General features: G+C 34.3%; 1 protein-coding gene across 2 annotated transcripts in view; it reads left to right on the top strand.

Annotated features, from left to right (window-relative positions):
• Positions 1 to 3298: 3298 nt before the first annotated feature.
• Positions 3299 to 24058, top strand: part of LOC110452321 — a 101942-nt gene continuing 81182 nt past the window's right edge. For both annotated transcript variants that reach the window (XM_021500765.1, XM_021500764.1), the window contains exon 1: positions 3299 to 3382. The gene's annotated coding sequence lies outside the window, so the exon portion shown is untranslated. The remainder of the gene's footprint in view (positions 3383 to 24058) is intronic.

The following is a 24058-nucleotide window of genomic DNA, read 5'->3' as shown; positions in this document are numbered from 1 at the left end:
CTCAAACAAAAGAAGGATTTTGACCAAATTCTTCCTAGATCATCTTTGGACAAAGGAGCCTAAAGTTTGTATAAACGGAGGGTGTGGCCCCTCTGGGGTTATAGTGGTGGGGCCCAATAGGGGAAATAGAGGATTTTTTTTTCTCCTACTAAACAAGTGAAGGGATTTAAACCAAATGCAGCCTGAAGCATGCTTAGGGACAAAAGAATCAATTTTGTTTAAACTGGGGTGTGTGGACCCCCTTCTTTTGGGCAGATGAGTGGGGGCCATTAGGGGAAAAAGAGGAAAATATTAAAGATCCTTCTCCTTCTTTACCGTTGAAGNNCCCCCCCCCCAGGCAGAGGAGCAGGGCCCAATAGGGGAAATAGAGAAAAAAAAATCCCTTCTGTACAAATGAAGGGATTTAAACCAAATGTGGTCTGAAGAATGCTTAGGGGAAAAAAATCAATTTGATTAATTTGTATAAAAAGGTGCATGTGAGGCCCAATAGGGGAAATAGAGGAAAATTGGGATACATGGAAACTCATTTTTTTGGTGTCTTTCCCACTAAAACAGATTTATATGTAGTTCTTCTTACAACTTTGTTTCTTGTACTCCTTTGATAAACCTGTATGCTGTACTCCTTTGATAAACCTGTATGGTACTCGGCAGGTTTTAAATTGAAAATAAAATACCAGGTGGGCTATTAAGGCCCCTGGGCCTCTTGTTTCAATTCCTCTGCTACTTGTAGGAGTCGAGCCTTGGACCTCTGCATTACTAGTCCTACACACTTCCGAATAAGCGAAAGAGAACTTCTCCCTAGCCAAATTAGTAGGAAGCGGCTGGTATGTTGTACCAGGGTGACATATAATTCTGAAAAAGATGAGATAGAGGGGTGTTTTTAAGGATACGAGAAGAGCATACTTGCCAACCCTCCCTATTTAGGATGGAGTCTTCTGATTTTTAAATTTAGTGTTTTCAACCAGTGAATTTGCTAAATTAATCCTATATTTAAGGTGTACGTCTCCAGCACACACGCAGGCATTAACACACATAGGGAGATATTGCCCAGGTGGCATAGGACTAGTAGTTCGCACCTGATAAGGCAGCTCCTGCAATTCCTTAAAAATGGTTTTGATTTATGTATGGTAATTATATAAATTGTATATCTATGTACTGTAAAGCACTTTAGAATGGCTTCTGTTAGCTAGATAGAGCGCTAGCTCACCGGGTCCGAAGGGGTAGGGCCAAAAGGGGTCAATTTGGCTATATTGCTTTAAGCGACTTCTTCTCTGGAACTAAGAGATGGATATCAACCATATTTGACTGGAAGCATCCCTATGTAGTGGAGATTCAAAATTGTACAAATGATAGGGCTGACCCCCTAGGGGGCTGAGGGGCAGGGCCAAAAGGGGGCAATCTCGTCATATTGCTACAAAAGATTTCTTCTGTAGAACTATGCACTGGATATCAATCATATTTGATCAAAAGCATTCATGGGACGCTGGGATTCAAAATTGTACAAATGGTGTGGCTGACCCCCCAGGGGGCTGAGGGGTGGGGGCCAAAAAGGGTGTTTGGCTATATTGCTTTAAGCGACTTCTTCTCTGGAACTAAGTGATGGATATCAACCATATTTGACTGGAATCATCCCTATGTGGTGTTGATTCAAAATTGTACAAATGGTGGGGCTGATCCCCCCATGGGGCTGAAGGGCGGGGCCAAAAGGGGTCAACTTGGCTATATTGCTTTAAGCGACTTCTCTGGAACTAAGAGATGGATATCAACCATATTTGACTGAAAGTATCCCGAGGTAGTGGAGATCAAAATTGTACAAATGGTGGGGCTGACCCCCCGGGCTAAGGGGTGGGGCCAAAAAAAGTTTATTATTTGGAAATGGTTGAGATACCCACCATATAACCATGTATACAATTGCTGAGTATAAAGAGAAGAATGCACATTTGCTTCCAGGATGGCCTAGGGTATGTCCCCACCATATGAGACATAGTCCCACGGTAATAACTTTGAAACAGTTGAGTTCCCCCCCAAAAAAAACCTATGTATACAAATGCTGGGCATTTTAGAGACGAATGTAGTCATGATATTAAAATAGACCCTGGGGTCTGACCAAACCCCTAAGGGACCTAGTTTCTTAGTCACAGCTTGGAAACAGTTGAGGTCCCCACCCTATAATCATATATACAATTGCTGAGTATAAAGAGATGAATGCACATATGCTTCCAGGATGGCCTTGGGGTCTGCCCCACCCTTGGAGACTTACTTCTTCGGTCATAACTTTGAAACGGTTGAGATCCTCACCCCAAAGCTTAAATACAAATGCTGGGCAAAAAGAGACGAATACAGTCATGATATTAAAATTGATCCTGGGGTCTGTTGAGATCCCCACCCCATAACCATTCATTAAATTGCTGGGCATGACAAATCTAGTACAGATATATGCTACAAGGATTGGCCTTGGGGTCTGGCATATTCCCTTGCCCTTGGATCTCATTTAGAGAATATTTTGCCATGATTGCTTAGATATCCAGGTAAACGATACAGGCCCTCTGGGCCTCTTGTTTATTATTATATTATGGCAATTTGAAGGGTTATTTCGTCTCTAAGGGGAGTATACAATAATTTATGTTTAAATTTTGAGCATGCAGAATCTCCCCCATGGACATTTCAAAAAGGTGGCAAGTTATGATTGAACCGAGTTGTTTTATAACAGAAGGCGGGTTAAATGGTATTAACATAGTGTTCAGCCATGCATGTCATAATTGAATTTTAAATCACAGTTTAATACATCTACTGATATATTTGAGTTAGATCCCTGTACTATATGACATTGTATCAGCTATCAGTTAAAAAGGTTTATAAAAGAGAGGGTCCGTATCCAAATGTCTTAGACAAACACTGACACTGTACTGTTATTTTATAGCACTCTTACTTCAAATGTTGATGCTAAGCCTATTGCTATTTGTTTAAAATAAATTGTGTTGACTTTTTTCATTGTGCATTTTTATTTGATTGAAATTTACACCTGTATACAGAAGTAAATGACGATTTGGCTACCTGTATTTATACATTCACAAGGTATATTTATGTACAAGATAAAGGATACCTGACCACCAGGTAGTACAATGCCTGACCCAGAGCTCCTGTGTACACAATAAGTCAAGTCTACTGGAGGGGTTTAAACATATAAACTGTCTCTTTACCTTCCTTTCAGGAAGATGTATGCTAGCATTTCATTGGTTGAAATATCGATCAGCGTGGACTTACTTGTCGCGAGGAACATGATGTCTGTAATAGCAGTTGTCAGGTAAGGCATTTGAAGTGTAGGAATATTGATCAAACAGGAACTACTTTTTCTGTGCATCCAAGGGATATATGAAACAAGGTAAGTGATTATTTTATTCATTTGCAGAAAATCTGACGGATTTGTACTTAGATAGATACATTTTTTGTGTGAAAAAAGTGAAACACTCTTACGAATTTAATTGTGTTGTGGGAAAAACGTGTTTTTGGATGTTTTAAATTCTTTGTATAGTTGTATTATGGCTATACATATAGTGTTTGATTTATTAGAAAAAATCTCAGAGGATTTGAGATTTTTTTTTGAGATATCTTGACTTTTTTTATGAAAAGGATTAAAATTATTTCTTTTATTTATAATGGACATTTTTGTCAAATTACAGTGACATATGGATTTTAATAGAAAAAAAAATGTACCAGGTAAGCTCAGGTCCAGATTTGTGTGAAGAAATATTTGATAACTTAAAAATGTAGCTGTTTTAGCAAGTCAAATCTTGACCTGCCTGAGAAATGGCTAGAATTTTGTTTTAAAAGTTATATATTAAAAGTACTTTTTAAAAAATTAAAGAAAGTTTATTCCTTTTATATATTAAAGATATTTAGACAGCTTAATTACATTTTCTTTTAAGGCTTAAGTGAATTACAGAGTGGTATATTTCACTATTTTTTTTATATCAGATTTTGTTTTTAAACTAGAAATTAATCTGTTTTACAGGTTTGTCAATCAAAGCTTTCTGAAGTAAACCTTCCAACAGAATAATTAAGAATTCTTTAGGAAACCCAATCTTTATAAATTATATCTTTTTGTCTTTAGATATCAAATATATAATGTAACTGTTTAACGAACACCTTTAAAGATAAGAAATGAGATAGCACTAGAGGGAAAGGATATAAATATGAGCAGATTATTTACTGTAATGGTTCAATTTTCAAAAAGATATAATTATTTTATATTAAAATCAAATTTGTTTAATTCATTTGATATATATTGAGGAGACTGGATAAGTCTACAAGTGTAATAATTGGATTGTCTACCATTGAAGTGATTAGGTTGGTCTATCATTGAAATGATAAAGTTTGTCTACCATTGAAATGATTGGGTTTGTCTACCATTGAAATGGTAAGGTTTGTCTACCTTTGAAATGACTGGACTTGTCTACCATTGAAATTGTTAGGTTTGTCTACCATTGAAATGATTGGGTTTGTATTTCATTGACATGATAAGGTTTGTCAACCATTGACATGATAAGGTTTGTGAACCATTGACATGATAAGGTTTGTCAACCATTGACATGATAAGGTTTGTCTCCTATTGGAGTTATTGGGTTTGTCTACCATTGAAATGATTGGGTTTGTCCACCATTGAAATCATAGGGATTGTCTATCATTGATATGATTGGGTTTTTCTACCATTAACATTTTTGATTTGTCAACCATTGAAATGTTTATCTGTGCCTACTATTGAAAGGATAATGTTTGTCTGCGATTGAAATGATAAAGTTTGTCTACCGTTGAGAGAAAGTTTATGTATGAAGAATCAAACATTAAAGTTTCAGAATCTGAAAACTATATTGTTTGATTTTCTCTGAAGCATTTGCTTTGACAAATCATTATGATCATGCAGTATAATTTGTGTCAGAGTCTTAATGAAAAGAGTTTTGTTTATAAAAATATGAGTGTATTGTTTGAGCTTTGGTTCGGCTAAGATTTTTCAAGATTAGGTTTTACTAAGCATTTTAAAGATTTGATTTGACTAAGCATTTTCATTTTGACAAGAGTGATTTTAAAGTTGCCCTATTTTGGAGAGTTAGACATACATATACTTTAATTTGATTGTATGAGCAATTCAAAAACGTTTTCTTGTTACATAATTATTTTCTGATTTTAGTTCACGGTGAAAACCAAACTGATCACACATTATTTTCATACATTATTTTTAAGACATATAAACATTAATTAGAAAAGGTAGGTAGATGTAATAAGAATTCCATGTTCAGACGTACAACGATTGTCATACATGTACTTCTACATTTTGTAAGTGAAAACCTACTTTTTTAACAGATTATGATCAATAAATAAATCGGCCATTCCATTTAAACATGTACAGTAGTTGACAATGTTTACCAGGTATTCATATTTACTGACAAAAAAAACCCTACGACCAGGATGTATTTGTACTAGGTCCATTAACATCACAAACAGTATTCAAATTTAATTTTGTCTACTGAAATTGCTTTTAAATAACTGAGGTGTCTCATGATTTCAGTTTGATGATTATATATCATTTAAAATCCTGATTTAACACATCGTGACATGTTTTTTTGTCTGCTAACTTTTCACCATGCTCAAGGCCCTTAGTGTCATGATGTTGGTTGCCCACTCCATTGCTCCTCCTTCAAATGTCAACTTTTTCTGTAAAAGACTTCTTCTACAGAATCATAAGGCCTAGAGTTAAAACATTTGGTCTGCATATTGCTGTGGTGGAGGGTTATCAAGTTTGTTTAATTAAATGATCTTGATGTAATCTCCTGGTCACTGATAGGTGTTTCAAAAACATTTAAACACTTTCATACAGATAAAAAATATGAGGCCTAAAGTCCTGTTAGTTTTCCTGTAGCTGGCTGGGGGTAACAGACTTACCTTTGAGCTCAGTAGATCTGTGAGTTCAAATACCTTTTTCTGTGTCAAGGGCTCAAAAGTGTAAAACAAAATTCAACATTTAATTCTATATAAATCATTATGAACCCTTGCTGTCTGCCTCTTGTTATACAACTCATAGTCATGTTCTGTAGCTCTGCTATGTACTTATAAATCCTCACCTCAGAGAGTCCCATCCCCCACTCCTTGTAACCCCTGTGTGATAAAACAGTCTTTAAGTTTGACCTCAGACCCAACCCACCCCGACACATCATCTGTTGTACGATAAAAGAAAGACAAACCGACCAATTTAAGGAAACTATGAAATCTTTCCTGATGTATTTGTTAAAAACAGAAACTTTCTAAGTTTATACAATATTTATAATATTTTTTAATTTCCAGTGATATATTCACATGCACAGCCAAATCACACATTATGGTCAAAGTGAAAAATACTCATGGGAAAGAAATTAATAAAAAATCTTTGAAGATTAATTGATCATTCCTTCTTTAACATGCATTGATAACCCATATCAACTTTTACTGTGCTGATTAGACTGAAGGTCGTCTTAATTCATGTACTGGAGATAAGATATCTCCCATTTAAATAAAAGGTGGCATTTTAAAAGAGCTTAAATGATATCTAAACTAATAAAGATCCATGCTTGACTATAGATCGATTGATTCTGTCACTGGATGTTAAATTTCTGCGGTGATTATCTACTGGATATAGCAATAGACTTGGTGAATAGTCTCTTCATTGCAAAGACTACTTCCATTTTGGTGTAGTGCCAATATTTCATAATGTTTTCAATCATAAAATTAAAGTCACCAGGTTTCTAGTGTTTGCCACCCATAAATCATTAATTACAGTCTGTATTAAATATTTCAGATGTTCGTATAATAAATTCCCTTGCTCTGATATGAAGACATTAAATCTAATGGTCCAATACACACTTATTTCTTGATATAATCATTATTATGACGTCATAATATTAATAATGACACACCCAACTCTCCCATGAAGATATGGCAGTTCTATTAATGAAACAATTAAGCACTTGTATGAACTACGTGCTGAATGTTTATAAATAAATTTTAAGTTGCTGTGATACAGTATTAAATAATTATTTAATAAAGAAATGAATATTGGTATTTAATTTTTTTCAGTTCAGATTCATACTGACTAAAAATATAATGAATGCCCTTTTCAGTTCTGTGTTTAATTTTTAAATTGGCTTGACTAATTGAAGTTTAGTTTTTAGTTTTGTGGCTGTTTGATTTTAACTCTACAATTGAAGTTCATTTTAAGTGTTATGAGAGTTTATTTGTAGGTATTACTGATTAGACACCTCATTCACCCTGACATCTGGTTATGGTTTAACAACTTGGACATTATATACATGTAGGTTCCAATAACAGGTCAATAGAAACAGAATCAGGGTTGTTTATTCATTTAACCGCTTTTTTTTTAATTTTAGGACTACCATGCATATATATTGCCCCGGTGTAATGTAGTGGTTAAATCCTCTTCACTAAGATTAATTTTTCTCGCTCTAGGTAATTTAAAATTCCTTACAGAAAATTACTGCTTAAGTGAAAGAAAATTAATGCCTGTGACATCAGAGCCTGGTACTTATTGGAGGTGAAATAGTTAGTACACTACAGGTTTCAGCAAGCTATATATTATAGTATATGCCACTTAAGAATTCACACCTGTTATAATGAGACCCACCTCATTGTGTCATTATCACCTGTTGTGCATAGATTGAACAAATTAAACTTTAACGTGTTTGTTCACCTTACATATCATCTTACTTCAACAGAAGGGTTAATTCTTTTTAAATCAAACTGTGCTACCAAAATGTACGGGTCTATTTTCGTTTTATAGTGATTCGCATAAAAATTATAATAAGATTCAGGTATACCTTGTGCATGTATTACATATGTTTATAAACAGTTTATGGTAAAACCTACAGTACACAATTTGTTTGTGCTGAATTTCTACAGATATTGATCTAAAAAATGATTTTTGAAACTTTGTTAGAGGTCAGAGTTTCTTATGTAAGACAGTGTTCTCTGTGTGTTCCTGTACAGGTAATGCCTTGTTTTCAATTGCATGAATAATAGAATAGAAAGTAAAAGTAAATATTTTTTTTTGGTTGACTTGTTTTAAATTCTTTAAAGGTACATATCTACAGATATAATCAGTGTTTTTTTTTTGTTTTTTTTTTAACTTTTTTGAGTTCAGATTATGTTACCAACCATAATGTTAGTGAATATGTATGTACACATGTAATATTTTGCATAATCAGAATGAAAGGTAAAAATAAAATTTAAATCTAATGAATCAGGTTTACAATGAATAATGTGTTATGCTGTTAAAACCAAATGCTTTGTTTGTGACTCATAGATTCCTACCAGGAAGTTTGAATTTAACGGTGGTCGTTGTTAAGTATCCCTGCATGAGACAGCATGTTTATCGTAGGGTGGCTAATAGCACAGGAGTGGTGAACCAGTCAATACATAATGAAGGGTAGGAGATATTTTACCTGTTAACGTTTCTTAACTCTGAATAAACAATTCTGTCAATTTAATGAAGTAATGGACCGTCTGTGTAGAGACACAATTTCTAAACATCTTGACATATTTAATAAAATTGTTTCAAAAGATCTGCAAACACTCTTATTATAAATTTCAGGTCTTCTAAAAGACTTAATTCTGAAAGGAAAATATATAGATATATACATTTTTTTATTAATTCTTCATCACTGATCTGTTAGGATGAAAATATAGTAGCATGCATTTAAAAGTAATTTATGGCTTTCAGTTTAGTGTTTTAAGTAATGGTCAAGATGATAAAATGTGTATAATACATGTATTATACACATTTTATATGTTTATCACTAATAAAGAAATAGTTGAGCTTGAAATATAACCTTGCCTTATTTATAATAATTCATGGAGAGCAGAAATAAAGGATAAAAGTTTGTATTTTATGTATTGTTTTGAATATTTTTTTCAGATAAAGAAATTTAAAATTAAATTTTACTTTATACATCACAACCTGTCTTAAAACACTTACATGTATAGTAGGTTCACAAAACACTTTCCTGTATAGTGGGTTCCCAAATCCCTGACTTGTATAGTGGGTTCCCAAAACATGTACCTGTGTAAAGGGTTCCCAAAACCCTTACCTGTATAGTGGGTTCCCAAAACCCTTACCTGTATAAAGGGTTCCCAAAACACCTACCTGTATAGTGGGTTCCCAAAACAGTATAACCTGCATTAAGGGATCCCAAAACGCTTACCTGCTTAAAGGGTTCCCAAAACAAAAGGTTTGCAATCTGTCCATCTTTAAGTCAGCATGTCAATGTTTCCATGCATATATCATACTCTGTGTCACCTATGTATATCAAATTTTGTATGTGAGTACCTCTAAGGGTAACAGATTGTTACTGAAATTGGATCCTATTTCCAACTTTACTCAGAGTTATGGCCCTTTATATTCATCATGCAGCACATTTTTCAAGGCATATAGCTCATACAATCTGTCGCATACAGTAACCAAATTTTGTACCCGAGTACCTCTTGGGATCAAGTCTTCTGCTCATCTATTTATAGAGTTTTTGCTCTTTGTTCAGTTTTATTTCAAAGGTTGTCCAGAAATGTGAAATTACGGTTTTCTTGAATATCTGCATTGTTTCCTTTGCAGTGAAATTGTCACAGTTTTTTAGAAGTAGCAAATTAGTCTTTTAAAAAGAACTAGAATCATGAACTCATGGAGGCATATCTATTTTGAGTTTTCAGTTTGTGCTTGTGACACTATTGAACTTTCAATTTAATTTTTTTCATTAGGACATATTTCTGCATTTGAGTGGAATTGTGTACAGGTACCCATACACTACAAATCTTGAATGTCCCCATACAGGAAATTCTTATCTTGATCAGAAATATTTGCCCAATTTTGATACATTTTGAAATGTCACCATTTAAATGTGTATTTGATGAAGCCATAGAGCACTGTAGACACAGTTATATAAAAAAAAAAATGAATCAACTTACCTTATTCTTGATCTCAGTAGATTATACAATCTTATTAAAAAAGATTTTAAATCTAATAATTTTTTCTTGAATTATTTTCTTTTGAGATTTATATGCCAAACCTGTTTGTGAGGTACCATTAGTGTCAGATAAAGATATTTACTTGACACACTTTCCTGTTTGTCAGACATACCTAACAGCCATTCAACTGATATGGGAAAAGCCTTTAAACACACAGAAAGAAAATCTAAAATATGAACTAACGACCAATTAGTAGGTAAGGCTGGCAGTACCATCGAGTTCTCTCAAGAAAAAAATAAAAAAAAGTGTGCTAGTCCATTTTTACACACAGACAAAATCTGACAACGGACAGCAAGACAACACTGGGAACTGCACATGAATGAGGACATACCAAAGCAAACAGAAAGAAATCATTTATACCAACAAAAAATAAATCACCCTAATCAGCCGTGCAGGCTGATGGTTCAAAGTTGTTTCAAACTTAATTGATTTCTCAAGTAAGTATGCTTAAAAGAACAAAAAACCCACAATATTTCTGTTTAAGCATCAGCTCTTTTATCTATATGTACAGCAGGAGAGGAAACATATGCAGCTAGACTGGGACTTGAACTCAGGACCTCCGAACGCTAGATAGACACTCTATAATAACCGATTGAGCTGGTCACCAGTCATCGACCCAGTTCTACTACATTGATAATCCTCCGTTCTTTTTCCAAGTCTTTCTTCCTAAGACAACACTATTTACTACCCAGGTTGGGTTGTCAGGCATACAACCAGTACTTGAAACAAGGGTTGGTCACATGCTTGCACCAAAGTAACCTGATAAATTTACACAACCAGGATGTGCTATGTTAACCCTGTACCTCCAACCTCTATCCAGATCCTCTAACCAGTCAAACTTTCCAGTTGTCAGTGATTGATCCAGTCTAGCACAGCTACATATGTGTGCAATCTTTATTTTAAGTCTATATATTAAAAATATATTTATAACTATCATGTCATTTTATGTGACAGCTGTTAATTTATTACTCCTGTCTTTTCCAGCAGATTGCTTATTCAGCATACACTTACCGTCCTGAAGAAGCAATGCCCATTTCATTGGTGTATCATACTGTTACTTTTTAGACTTAAGCAAAGTCTATGTATACGTAGCATTCAGTACCATTATTATCATTTTCAAAGTAACTGTCCTCTGTGTAGCAGCTGTCGCCCTACTCTTAGCATTATCTGCAGTGGTTGCACTCTACTTATACTTCTGAAGTATGCTAACATCCTCTGAATATAGTTGTCAAAGTCTACTCGAGGTACTAAATAGCATCCAATTTAGCAGCAATAGTCTGCTCTTACTTCTGAAGTAAGTGTTGGCTTATACAGTGGCTGTAGGCTACCCTTACTTCTGACTGAGGAATCATCTGTATGGGTTAAAGTCTTTCGTGGCTTTGGACTACAGTAGATCAAATTTCTCTCACTTTGGAATACAACGCCATTAGTTGGGATATAGCCTATACAAGTCCACTGAAATATATTGCTCCAACTGTATATGCAAATTGATGAAGTAGGATGAGGAATAGTGATAAAGATAGTGCCGTCGTTTGGGCTCAAATCCACGACCCTTGGCTCTCCAGCCCGGTGCTCTACTGCTGAGCAAAAAGGAAATTCCCTTCAGCTGACGTTTAATGTAAGGCGCAACCTAATCAATGCACATCTTTTACACTATTCCCCCTTTTTCAAACACTAACTCAGGTTTCTCCTACCTTGAACGGGGAGGGTCAACGGCACCATTTTGAGGTAGGATGAGGAATAGTAATAAAGATAGTGCCGTCATTGGGGCTCGAACCCGCAACCCTTGGCCCTCCAGCCTGATGCTCTACCTTTGAGCTTAAGGGAAATTAGGCTTTAAAGGCAACCTTTAAATCAATGCATATCTTTACATTGATATAACTTTGTTCTCCCATGTTTGTTTTACAGTCAGTAGCTTAATCTCACTTCTGAAGGAACCTCCTTAACTAATTAGGCAAGTGCTTTTGTTTGTTCATAGGGACAATGACTTAGTTACAGTTATGAGTGTAATGTGTTAATTAGCTATACCCTGAAAGACCTGTGAAGTGGGTAGCAAATATAATATTCCTCTTTAAAACTGTCGGTATCCATGGAATCAAATCCCAACAGTCTGTTTGCTTATGGTGAAGCATGTTAGTTTGTTTTTACCGAGATAAGCCTTAATGGCATCAACATAAGAGGTATGTCATTCAGTCCACTTGATCGAAAATATTTGATGAACAGACAAGTTGTGCCAATGACAGACACGGAAGTAAGAACAGTTGTCTAATGTGGCCCTACATGTACATTATCAGTCACATTGTTGGTCAGGCATTAAGTATAGGATTGATGCAGCAGGTCCGTTCTCTCCCTCTACACGGGTACACAATGTGCAAACAAAGGATATAAGATGGAGCATCAACTGATTACGGCTAGCTAGGCTAGCCCGAACATGTGAACTGTAAATAAAACACGGAATCAAGATTTTGATGCTCCATCTTATATATCCTTTGTATCTACCTTTCACGATGGAACTCTACTGAATACCGTTTAAAAAGGTATCCATCTCTGATTCCTGTTATCAACAACTTTTGACCATCAACAACCAGGACATTGGGTCACCACCACTCCGACAGGAGTCCTAGTTTTACTATTGTGCAAACAATCTTAAGTGGTCAAGCCCAGTTATACTGATCACTGAAGTTCCTGCACCTATATGTCTTTGTGCAGCTGATTCTGTTTAATTAGCATTGCATCTACACTGACTATATTATCTCTACCTGCTTATTATTATGTGATTAGTTTGCATAAATTTGATTGTGACCAAGATTGGCAATAAATACATCTAAAACATAACCAGAAATAAAGGAGAACTGTTCCTTAAGCACTGTGGTTGTATAGAAGGCAACTACACTAGTGATTGCTCAGGATAATGGAACAACCTGCAGATTGGTGGTAGCGGCTGGAAAATGGGACATCCTTAATTATCCCTGTTGGCTGACATATATATAGATAGTAAGACAACTAGACTTATATAGTGGTGGTGGTACAAAGTGATGGTTAGATATTGGAACAACCAGATTGGTGATTGCTTGATAATGATCATCCTCGATATCTAGGAGTTACGCTCACTTTCACTCTAGAGAGCGAAAGTGGGCGTAACCCCTGGATATCGAGGAAGTGTAGATCAACCAGTACATTTTTTTAGGCTTTTGTTGAAAGGTCAAGGTCGCTGTTGAAAATAGATGTAAGAGTAAATTCTTTGTAACTTCAAGTACAGTCACCAATTATATATATTTACTAAACAATAATTTCAAAAATATCTTTGTAGTTTAAATATTAGCTCTCACATTTGTATGTGCTTATAAAGAATCAATTAGAACAATTTTTGTCTTATTTTAGATTTAAATAAACCCAATTTGAAAATTTGTACTTTTGTGTGCCTTAACTGTGACAATTTGACAAAGAAAATGATTGAGCGAGATAATTTAATGAAAAATCAAACAGAGATCAAATTGTGGTATGTCAGTTCAAAGCCAACAGCTAGGGTGTTCAATGTCAAAGTTAATTACATGTCAAGTAATGAATCAGTTTACCAATTTCATCTTTATTTAAAATTTATTTCAACGAAAATCAAGTTACAATTTGTTGACCCAGGTTATAGTCCTTAACACAACATTGAAGTATTATAGTGCCATTAACAGTTCAGATATCAGTTCAACAGGTGAATGAAATTTAAGTGAAATCTTTGGAAAATAAAAATTATTTCTCTCAAACACTTCTTGAAAAATGTCACTGTCAGTGATTGAACCAAAAACAAACATTTGTCCATTTGCCTGAGGGTGGAGTCCACAAGGCATAAGAGGGTGCGATAAACTAATGATACAGCCAGTTATCAATGCATGCAATACAAGGTCATGTATTTATATATACACTGTGATAATACATTAGATTGTATTACACCAGTAGCTCGGCAGTCTCCTTTTTGGCAGGAACGCATGATCATTGGCTGTTAGGCAAAGGCTCACATACAAAAATGTAAATGTAAAATTCAAAATTCCTATATTCCTAAATGTAATATGAAGGGAAACTACTGACAAATCCTCTGTATGTACAATGCAGTGGTTCATGTTTTACCTTGAAGGTATTTAGGACAGGTTCATCTTTTATAGTAAAGATATTTACTGTATTGACTATAGATATTTACTGTATTGACTATAGATATTTACTGTATTGACTATAGATATTTACTGTATTGACTATAGATATTTACTGTATTGACTATAGATATTTACTGTATTGACTATAGATATTTACTGTATTGACTATAGATATTTACTGTATTGACTATAGATATTTACTGTATTGACTATAGATATTTACTGTATTGACTATAGATATTTACTGTATTGACTATAGATATTTACTGTATTGACTATAGATATTTACTGTATTGACTATAGATATTTACTGTATTGACTATAGATATTTACTGTATTGACTATAGATATTTACTGTATTGACTATAGATATTTACTGTATTGACTATAGATATTTACTGTATTGACTATAGATATAAGCTATTTGTAGGGAGGTTGCTTAACACTGTAAATACAGTATTTCGATTTCCAAAGGCCATAATTTTCCCTGATTTGTGTGGGCCATAATTTCCTTTATTGGGAAAGTGCTTTAAAATTAGAAAACATTAAGTATTCAATCTTATAGCAGACTTCTATACATGTACATAACGCCTTACAATGATAGCAATTGAATTTGAAGACTCAGTTGACTAGTGAGTTTGATAATGTCGTTAGTAGTAAAGAAAGGTTATGTATTGGTACCGATCACTGATCGGAGGTTTTGACGAGTAGGACCAGTATAATGGGAATATTATGTAAATAATGCTGATGGGGAAATAGGATAAGGTGAATATAATTGCATTAAATTTCTATAGTGGCAGGTTTAAAGGTACCATGTTATTGCTGATTCGTATTGGTGTTTGAAATAAATAGATAAATTCAATATATATTCCTGTGGTGAAGAGTGACCCTCCATAATACAGGATCTTGTTTTTTATACTTATATATCAAGTCCATTAATCGGCTCTCTTTGAATACATGTCCTGAAGGAAAGCCCGTGACAAGTAACGGTCGGTGTTAAAGTATAGTGTGAATTATAGTACAATGTATCCGAGTAATTATGGAGCTTCAGATATAAACTTGTACTGGAATCTGTCTGTTAGGTGATATCTGTCTGTAATGTCCATGGAAATATTCTTAAACTTAAAAAATGAATGTCTTACATTTGATCCCATTTCTCTTCATAGTCTAACCATGACAACAAACTATATAAGCTACTAAATAAGTTAGGCTTTTAATATCAAAGCATTGCTGGACTTTTATCATTTAACTCATTCACCCCTAAAGACACATTTGAACTCTCCCAATTCAAAGGTTGGAATAGTCCATTATAAAATTGCAGGGGTGAATGAGTTAAAGTATTAGATCTTTGCTGTACTGTAAAACTTTTATGAGTATTTAGAATATTGCTGTACTGTCAACTATAAGTCTTCAGCTTCAATTAACTGTTAGACTTTTTAGTATTGGACAAATGCTGTATACAAGTAAACTATAAGACTTAAAGCATTATGTTGTATGTGGTATGTTGACCTCTGTGAACTCTAGTTCCTAATAAAGCTCTGAGTGCTATATGTCCACAACATCAATTTATTTAGGCTACCAGCTTGTTTGGGTGAGGAGTAGTTTTATATGCTTTTGATATCTCATTGGCTTTGGTTATATAGTATTCATAGAAAACTGTTTTGATGACCAACGTAAAAATTAGACACAAGACATAGTATCCCTAGTGGCTGTTATTTTAGTACATACCCCATACTTGACTTTGATCCTAGCTCCACCTGACTGAACACTTGTTAATTAAACTACATGCACTTAGTTTTGTGTGTTAAAATATCATATAAGCCGCATTCATATGAATTTTAGATGCCTTTTAGTACTTAAGGCTATATGCTAGTTTTAATTCAGTGACATAGACAATTGTATCTTACCTTTCCATTAGAGTATATGTTCTACACGGAACCAGGGAAATATAGTTTATTAGTGGTGTTTTATTTACTAGGTTCATCAATTATTGTCATATATGTTTGAAAGATACACAATGTATTGAATTGATGGCTGACAGATACATTTATATTTAATTATCAAGGGAGTTAACTATAATAAAAATCCCAAGGTATCATGTTATAAGTTGAAAAATTGATGTACATGTTTATAATTTTATAAAACTTCGGATATGTATTTACATGTATCGTTTTCATGATTACAATAAGGAACAATGAATGACAACAAGAGAATAATGAAGTGTCACCAAAACTAAACTGTATCAGTAAAAGTTAATAATTATAAGTGTACAACTTATAATTAGCTGAATTATACAACTAAACTGAATTAAATAATAACTAAATCGAATGATTAACTAATTGAGCTGAATTATGTTTACAAATACTGGCTGCAAATAAAAAGTCCACAAACTAAAGTACACATGAATGTCTCATCATTTATACAGTAGCACGTACATAGTGGTATTTGGCCCTTGGTGTACTTAACTAGTGAACTCCAAATACAATACTCAAGTACATGATTGTGTATATGATAACGGAGATGAAATTGGCTTTGGGACCCTAACAACGCTATCTTGTTTAACCTGCCTGCGTACCTGTGTGCATTGATCATACACAGTTCCCTAACAGATAGCTGTTTTAATTACAAATAGGGACCAGCCGTTTACTGTAATCTCATGCATCTAACATTAAAAGGAAATCAATTTTCCTGACGTAAATACATGTATGAGTCCAGTGATAGAGGGAGGCTGCACGTCGGCTCTGATATATTGAAGTTATTTGTCTAATTTCTACAGGGCAGAACTTCCACAATAAAGATATTTGAGCACATACAGTTATTATATTTCATGGAACCCACCATATCATGCTGCATGGTTATGGTAATCTATTTTATCATTTTTTGTTGAGTATTTCATGCCAAATTGTTTCAGCTGGTAGTGAAATATGTTAACTTGTGAATATAAATAGCTATTTTGATGGCAACTATTAAAATGATTAGCTTCACAACTGTAAAATTATCTTCAAACTTTTGAATTGTATTTTGGATATTGTTTGTCGGGTAGACCAGGTAAAGTATAATTTGTCGGTATCCCTTATTTTACATTGTAATGTTCCCCAGGAACTACTGTATAGGTGCACTGGTATCAATTATGATATAACTTGGTATGCACGATCTTCTTAGGTCAATATATATATATATTATATATAGTTATGCATGCTTTATTTGGGTCGGATATGAAAAACAAAATGGCCACTAGACAATGCAACCATCTTGGGTTTTGCATGTGAAGTTTGCTACTGCTATTTACCAAACATGACATTAACCCTTTTAACCCTATGTAACGTTAATAGACTCTCCCATGCATTGATCTGGATAAGTCCATTATGGTCTACAGCGGTGAAAAACCCTTTATTTAATGTATCAACCTGGTTTCATTTTGGCCAATTAGAAAATAGCCACCAGGATAATTTTCTTTTTGTGTCTGTATTATATTTACAGTTTACTACTATTTCCAAAGTACCAGTATAATCATGATGACACTACTGGTACATATCATGATCCTCTTAGTCCTTTATCCATACTTGTGTTTTTTTCCAATTTCAGACATATCAAAGTTCTTGCATAGAACATTTAAGTCCCTCAAAAATCATGCTACATCTGTATACAACTTAATTAGCATGCATGATCTCCTTGGTACCTCATCAATGTATATGCTTGTTCAAGAAAAAAATATCCAACATGCTAGCAACATTCAATAATGTGTTCATGGTAGGTACCATAATCCATCTGGGATCTCTTGTTTAAAAAAAATTGTTGCATAATTAATGAAAATCAATAAATTTTTACAAACATACTGCAGGGTGCTCTGGTGCTCAGAGGCTTGATTATTGTGTAATAATGTATCATAAGTATCCAGTATTTAGTTAACCCTGCAGACATTTGAAAACCTAAGGATTAAGAAAAACTACTAAGAGGTGTATTTAAAACATTATATTGCTAGATGTTTTTATTAGAAGGCTTGCAATGTCCATTTAAAGACCCCTGCAGGTTTAAGTCTCTCCAGACCCCCATGCTTGTTGGATATTTTTAGGGATACAAATCCTGTAGGATGACTAGTTAAACACATTGTTATTAGATAACATGATTGGCTGTTACTGTCTGGGTCTGTGGATGTCGGGAAGGCACAGTGAGGGTGAGCTAGTACAGACACTCTACATAATTATAAGCTGGCTGTCAACCTTATGAAACTTTGATCAGGTATAGTAATCGATAGAAAAGGACAGGTGTGATATAGGTATGCTACAGCTACGTTTATAGTCTCTGCTAAATTATGGAGATTTGAGAATTTCCTGTTCAGTGTTAACTTTTTTTCATCTATTGAATTAACTGTCACATGACCTAATTTTTTTAGGCAGGTCATACCAAATTCTTTCTCCCATCAAAACAGGAGTAAGGATTAACAGGATACAGTACCATTGTGAGTATTGGTATTATTTTTATAAAGAAAGTATATGTCAAGTGTTGTATAGTTTTAGTATAGTTCATTTCTCAGTAAGAGACTGATTTGCTAGTTGCATGGTTAACATTTTAACTCCATGGTAATTTCTTTGCTCATTATAATAAATCTCAGCCATTTTTATATTAAATAAAAATTCATGGAAATCAAGGTACTGTTGTTTCTATATCCCTGGCTGGTAGGATAACAGTTTCCTTTGGTGTTTTAAGGGTGTCATTATCAAGCAGGATGTGGTATCATTCCTAATAACCTTGCTGACACTTGCATGGTTTTTGGGATTAAACACAACCGGAAGAACAGAGGTGTGAACCATGCTAATTTTATATTGCGCCCATTGTGCTAGCACACTGCATATACTGGGAAATTTTGTCCAGTCAAACTTTCGCCCTTAGCCCTTCGCTGGTAAAATCCAAGTTCACCCAGTTCTAATTTTCCTCTTCACATTAAATAACTTTGTATTATTACCGAATGTTTTATGTTGTTTACTAATGTTTCGAAAATGCAGCAAAAATTTCCTGTTATGGTATTAAATTGTTTTTAACAAATGATACCTCTCCAATGTTTATCTTTTTTAAAGATGTTTTTTTTTTAGGATAAATGATGATTTACTTTGTTGCTTTTTAAATTTATTTCTGCAGTTACGGGGGAAGATACAAATAATAAATAAATAAATGGTAATTCACTGCATCAGTTAAAATTGCAAAGAAGAGTTCCGCTCCAAACTTTTTTGTTTTGGCGTATTCTCACTGATGAAAAGCAACCCCAAAGGATTTTTTCTGGCTTAGAGTAACTTTCTCTGTCAAGTTGTTAACAGACTTTGCCAACGATAAATTGGACGCTATTTTTGATACTATACAATTGCAATTCCTAGATGGAAAAATCAAAAAAAGGATAGGGCTCAAAATGTAGAGGTACATGTAACACGTTTGACCGGTGCTGTTTTGCCAGTTTTTTTTTTTTTTTTTTTTTTTTTTTAAATTTTTGAATATTCAAATTTGGAACAACTGAAATTCTGTAAAATACATAGCAACATTTGATTCTTATGAAACTCTTTTAGAAGGTTTTAACTTTTTCACAGAAGTGACAATGGTAATATAATAGTTAAACTTATAGGTACCCTTTACCTTCATTGATATTTTGTGTATAACCCCTTTGTTAGGGGACTCATGGTTGAGTTTGTTAATGGTCTGTCTGTCTATTTGTTAGTGAACAATTACGTCCTTTGACTTGGGCGTAACTTGCGACCACTTTAAGTTTTCATTAAAATAATTCATATTTGTGGATGTCTTGAATATTAAGACAGTGTCTCCCATAACACTATGGTGTGCCAATCACAAGTTGAAGGTCAAGGTAAGGGGTCAGAGGTTAAACTTTGTCTGGCGATAACATTGTTAGACTCAGGATTATGTTTTGAGACTTCAAACTTAGCTAAAGGGAAATAAGCTTTAAATATCACAAAACTCGAAGGTGACGGCAATCTTATGAACAATGAAAACCTGCCACAATGATATAACCAGTATCATTAAAGAAAAGAAATTGTTAAGTGTTCTGATATTGAAAACATGATTATAATTATTATGTGTTATGACAGGACTATAGTCACTTGACCGAATTTCACCAGAGATTCAAAAACTATATTTTTGTACAGGTGACCCCTCCCCCCCCCCCACACTCACTTAATATACCTCCTATTAGGGGTTTTTATTTGTTGCATATCTTTATTATGATTGTAATATTTTTGTCAGTCAAGGATAAATGCCTAATTTTGAGACAGAAAAATTCAGGGTTGACCTCCCAACCAGTTTTTTTCTTTTTTTTTTTCTTTAGAAAATATGTTTTATGGATGAATTACGTTTAATAGTCTACCAGGTAATTCAAAACTTTGACACGTACCTGGGTATGTAAAAAATTTGTAAACACAAGAGTCACTAAAATTTTCTGAGTTAATAACCCCAATATTTATAATAACAGTTAGTGACGTTAATTGTCGGTTCCTTGTGCGTGTTGTCATGTGTAAAGATAAACAGATGACATAGAGTGTTACGGGGATCAGGTAATGGTTAATAATCTACCACCTAAAGGAAGAATTGGTGCAGTCATATCAAATATTTAAGTTAGTAATATGATTTTGTTTTTCATGCAACCATTACTTTCGAAAGTGTCTGGTTAAAATTGGTTGAGAAAGCTGTCCTTTTTCTTAAGGAAAAAAAAAGAAATTTGTATGAAAAGATATCTATGCTTGGATGAATGTATAATTTCATTATCAATGATGGATCAACCCGTGCTTTACTTATTTGCATGAGTTATAGATAAACTATACCATATATACCATATATGACACACTCAATAAAAAAATAAAAAAAGTTAAAAAGAACAATGACTTAAATAAAATACTTGATTAGGAAAGACTGAACACCGGGGTAATTAGTTCCTTGATCATCAAACAGAGCTATACTGCGACAAAACACAACAATGGGAAACTAGGCTTAGTTATCAAAACTAATACCAGGTAATATATTTATGATACATATACTTTGGTGGTTGCATTATTAACTCATTCACCCCTGAAATTTCATAATGGACTATTCCAACCTTTGAATTGGAAGAGTTCAAATGCATCTTCAGGGGTGAATGAGTTAAGGCTGGTGAAATGAAAGAGGATTCAGCTAGACTCTCCCTCCAAAGGATCTCACCTCTTTTTATAATGGCTGTACAAATTGTAAATAGACCAGAATTTCTCTCCAATGGTGACACATATATTGTTTTGTCAAAAGACTACATTATGTAGTCAATCCTTAGTTATCAAAGGCATTCATACTGATGTTCAAACATTATATTTAGCATTCTTTACAAAGGAACATTCTAGCAAAATTCTTTAAAAAAAAGAACCTTGTAAACAGCAAGAGACCTACTTGGTGTTTAAGTTGCCCATTAAACATACACAATATGAATCAATAGATCGGGCATTGAAACTTTTGTATTAATCTTAACTCAGACATTTAATATTCGTACATACGTCTGAGTAGAGAACTCTCTTGTCTGGGGAGGTCCATTAGATGTAATATGTGAAAATTATCATTCTATTTCACCTAAATCTGAGTTTGTTATCAGACATAAATATATAAACTTTATTTATTTTACAACAATTATGAAACAAGTTATTTCAACTTTTTTAATCACTCTTGTTGGCCCGGATGTTAGCACTCGGGGGTCTTAATGTTATGAGGTAATGAGGAAACTGGAGTTTACGGAGACCTCCCACATTAAGACCCTCGAGTGCTATCATCACGTCCGATTGGGGAATCGAACCCTGGTTGGTTATATGAAAGGCAAGTGCGCTATCCACTGCGCCACCCGACCACCTTTTTTAGCCCACCATCATCTGATGGTGGGCTATTCAAATCACCCTGCGTCCGTGGTCCGTCGTTCGTCTGTCGTCTGTCGTCCGTCGTCCGTCCAATTCTTGTTATCGGTATGTCTCAAGAAGTACCAGAGGGATCTTTCTCAAATTTTATAGAAATTTGAGACTGATCGGATAAACAACATGGCCGACAGGCAGCCAACTTGGATTTTGATAGTGGAAGTTTGTTATCGGCATACCTCAAGAAGTACCAAAAGGATCTTTCTCAAATTTTATATGTAGGTTCCCCTTGGTCCTTAGCTGTGCAGGGCAACTTTTGAGACTGATCGGATAAACAACATGGCCGACAGGCAGCCATCTTGGATTTTGATAGTGAAAGTTTGTTATCGCTATTTCTTGGGAAGTACCAGAGGGTTCTTTCTCAAATTTTATATGTAGGTTACCCTTGGTCCTTAGCTGTGCAGGGCAACTTTTGAGACTGATCGAATAAACAACATGGCTGACAGGCAGCCATCTTCAATTTTTGACATTGAAGGTTTGTTAGTACTATTTCTCGAAAAAAAAATGATATGTAGGTTCCCCTTGATCCCTCTTTATATTTTGAGACTGATCATAAAAACAAAATGGCTAAAGGAAGAACTAAACAGATCTTTCTCATATTGCAATGATCGATTCTATTTCTTTCACATTAAGTTCTGTACTAGTAAATATGTGAAATGACAAACTCACTTTGAAGGTTGGCTTTCATACACATTAGTATTAAGTTTAGATCAAAAGTTACCTCAAGGTGCATTTACTGTTAACATGACTCAATCAAACAGATTAGAGGAAAGAAGAGAAAAGATCGAACTGACAAAGAACTAATGAAGATGGTACATGTACAATGGTTGGTGCCAAGATCCCTCTGGGATCTCTTGTTTATTTAAACAAACTTAAAATTCATTTTAATTATACTGTTTTGGCCCAAATGGAAGTGTGTAAGGGGTCTTATTGGGATGACTAACCAGACTGCTTAAAGAAAACCCATATATAAGTACTAGTATGTGTTATATATCTTTAAATTGCCATATTATACTTTACAAGATTTTGTTGGGTCAGTTTTATGCAAATTTGAGGTATCTGCTCTGCATGTTTTATAAATAGAATGAAAATAAATATTATTGAGATCTACACATTATGTGCCCTAAGTACATATTTTTAATTTGCTTATACAAATTCTCTAACCTTGATATTATAACAGGAATTTTACTACATTTATATTTCACAAAGGAGCTTTATGTGACTTTAACACTGAACTGACCATGCAAAGATAATTTTGCAGTCATTCCACTGGTCATTACCAATCAACCAGTCACTGGAACTTTTAATGGAACCAGTCTCACACTGTGATTAAAGAGGTTACCTTTAAAGTGTAAGAGGTAAAAATGGTCTGGTTAGATTGGTGTGCTCTGGTGTTAATTTACAGGGTTGTGTGTGTCTGTCGTGTCCCTCCCGCTGTTGTTCACTTAATACTAGGTGATATTGTGAATACATAATTTATCTTTGATACCTGGGCCCGTATTCATGAATCCGTTTTCATGCTCAAGCATGGATTTAGTGCTCAAATCAGTTTACTTGTAACTGGCTTAATCATGTGACACGGTGAAAATGTCAAGTGCAAACATTTTAAATAGCTTTCTGCTTGAAGTCTCCAATTTAGTTCCAGACAAAATGTGATTTTTTATTTATTTATTACTGAAACAAGAAATTGGGCTTGAGCACAGAATCTGAGTTTGAGCATGAGAATGATTTCATGAATGGGGGTCCTGATAAGCACTCCGGGGGTATATTTAGTAAATATAACTGGTGTACTCTAGGATTCAGCTGTATCAAAGCTTCAATGGGTCAATGGTGTGTCAGATTTAAATGTTTGGAAAAATATGTGAAGAAATATGAACATATTTTTATACGCCCGTCGAAGACGGGGACGTATTATGTTTTCACGTGAGCGGGCGGGCGGGC

The sequence above is a fragment of the Mizuhopecten yessoensis genome, unplaced genomic scaffold (genome assembly GCF_002113885.1).
Source record: "Mizuhopecten yessoensis strain PY_sf001 unplaced genomic scaffold, ASM211388v2 scaffold6595, whole genome shotgun sequence".
Classification (NCBI taxonomy): Eukaryota; Metazoa; Mollusca; class Bivalvia; order Pectinida; family Pectinidae; genus Mizuhopecten; species Mizuhopecten yessoensis.
This window is presented reverse-complemented; position numbering and strand designations above follow the sequence as displayed.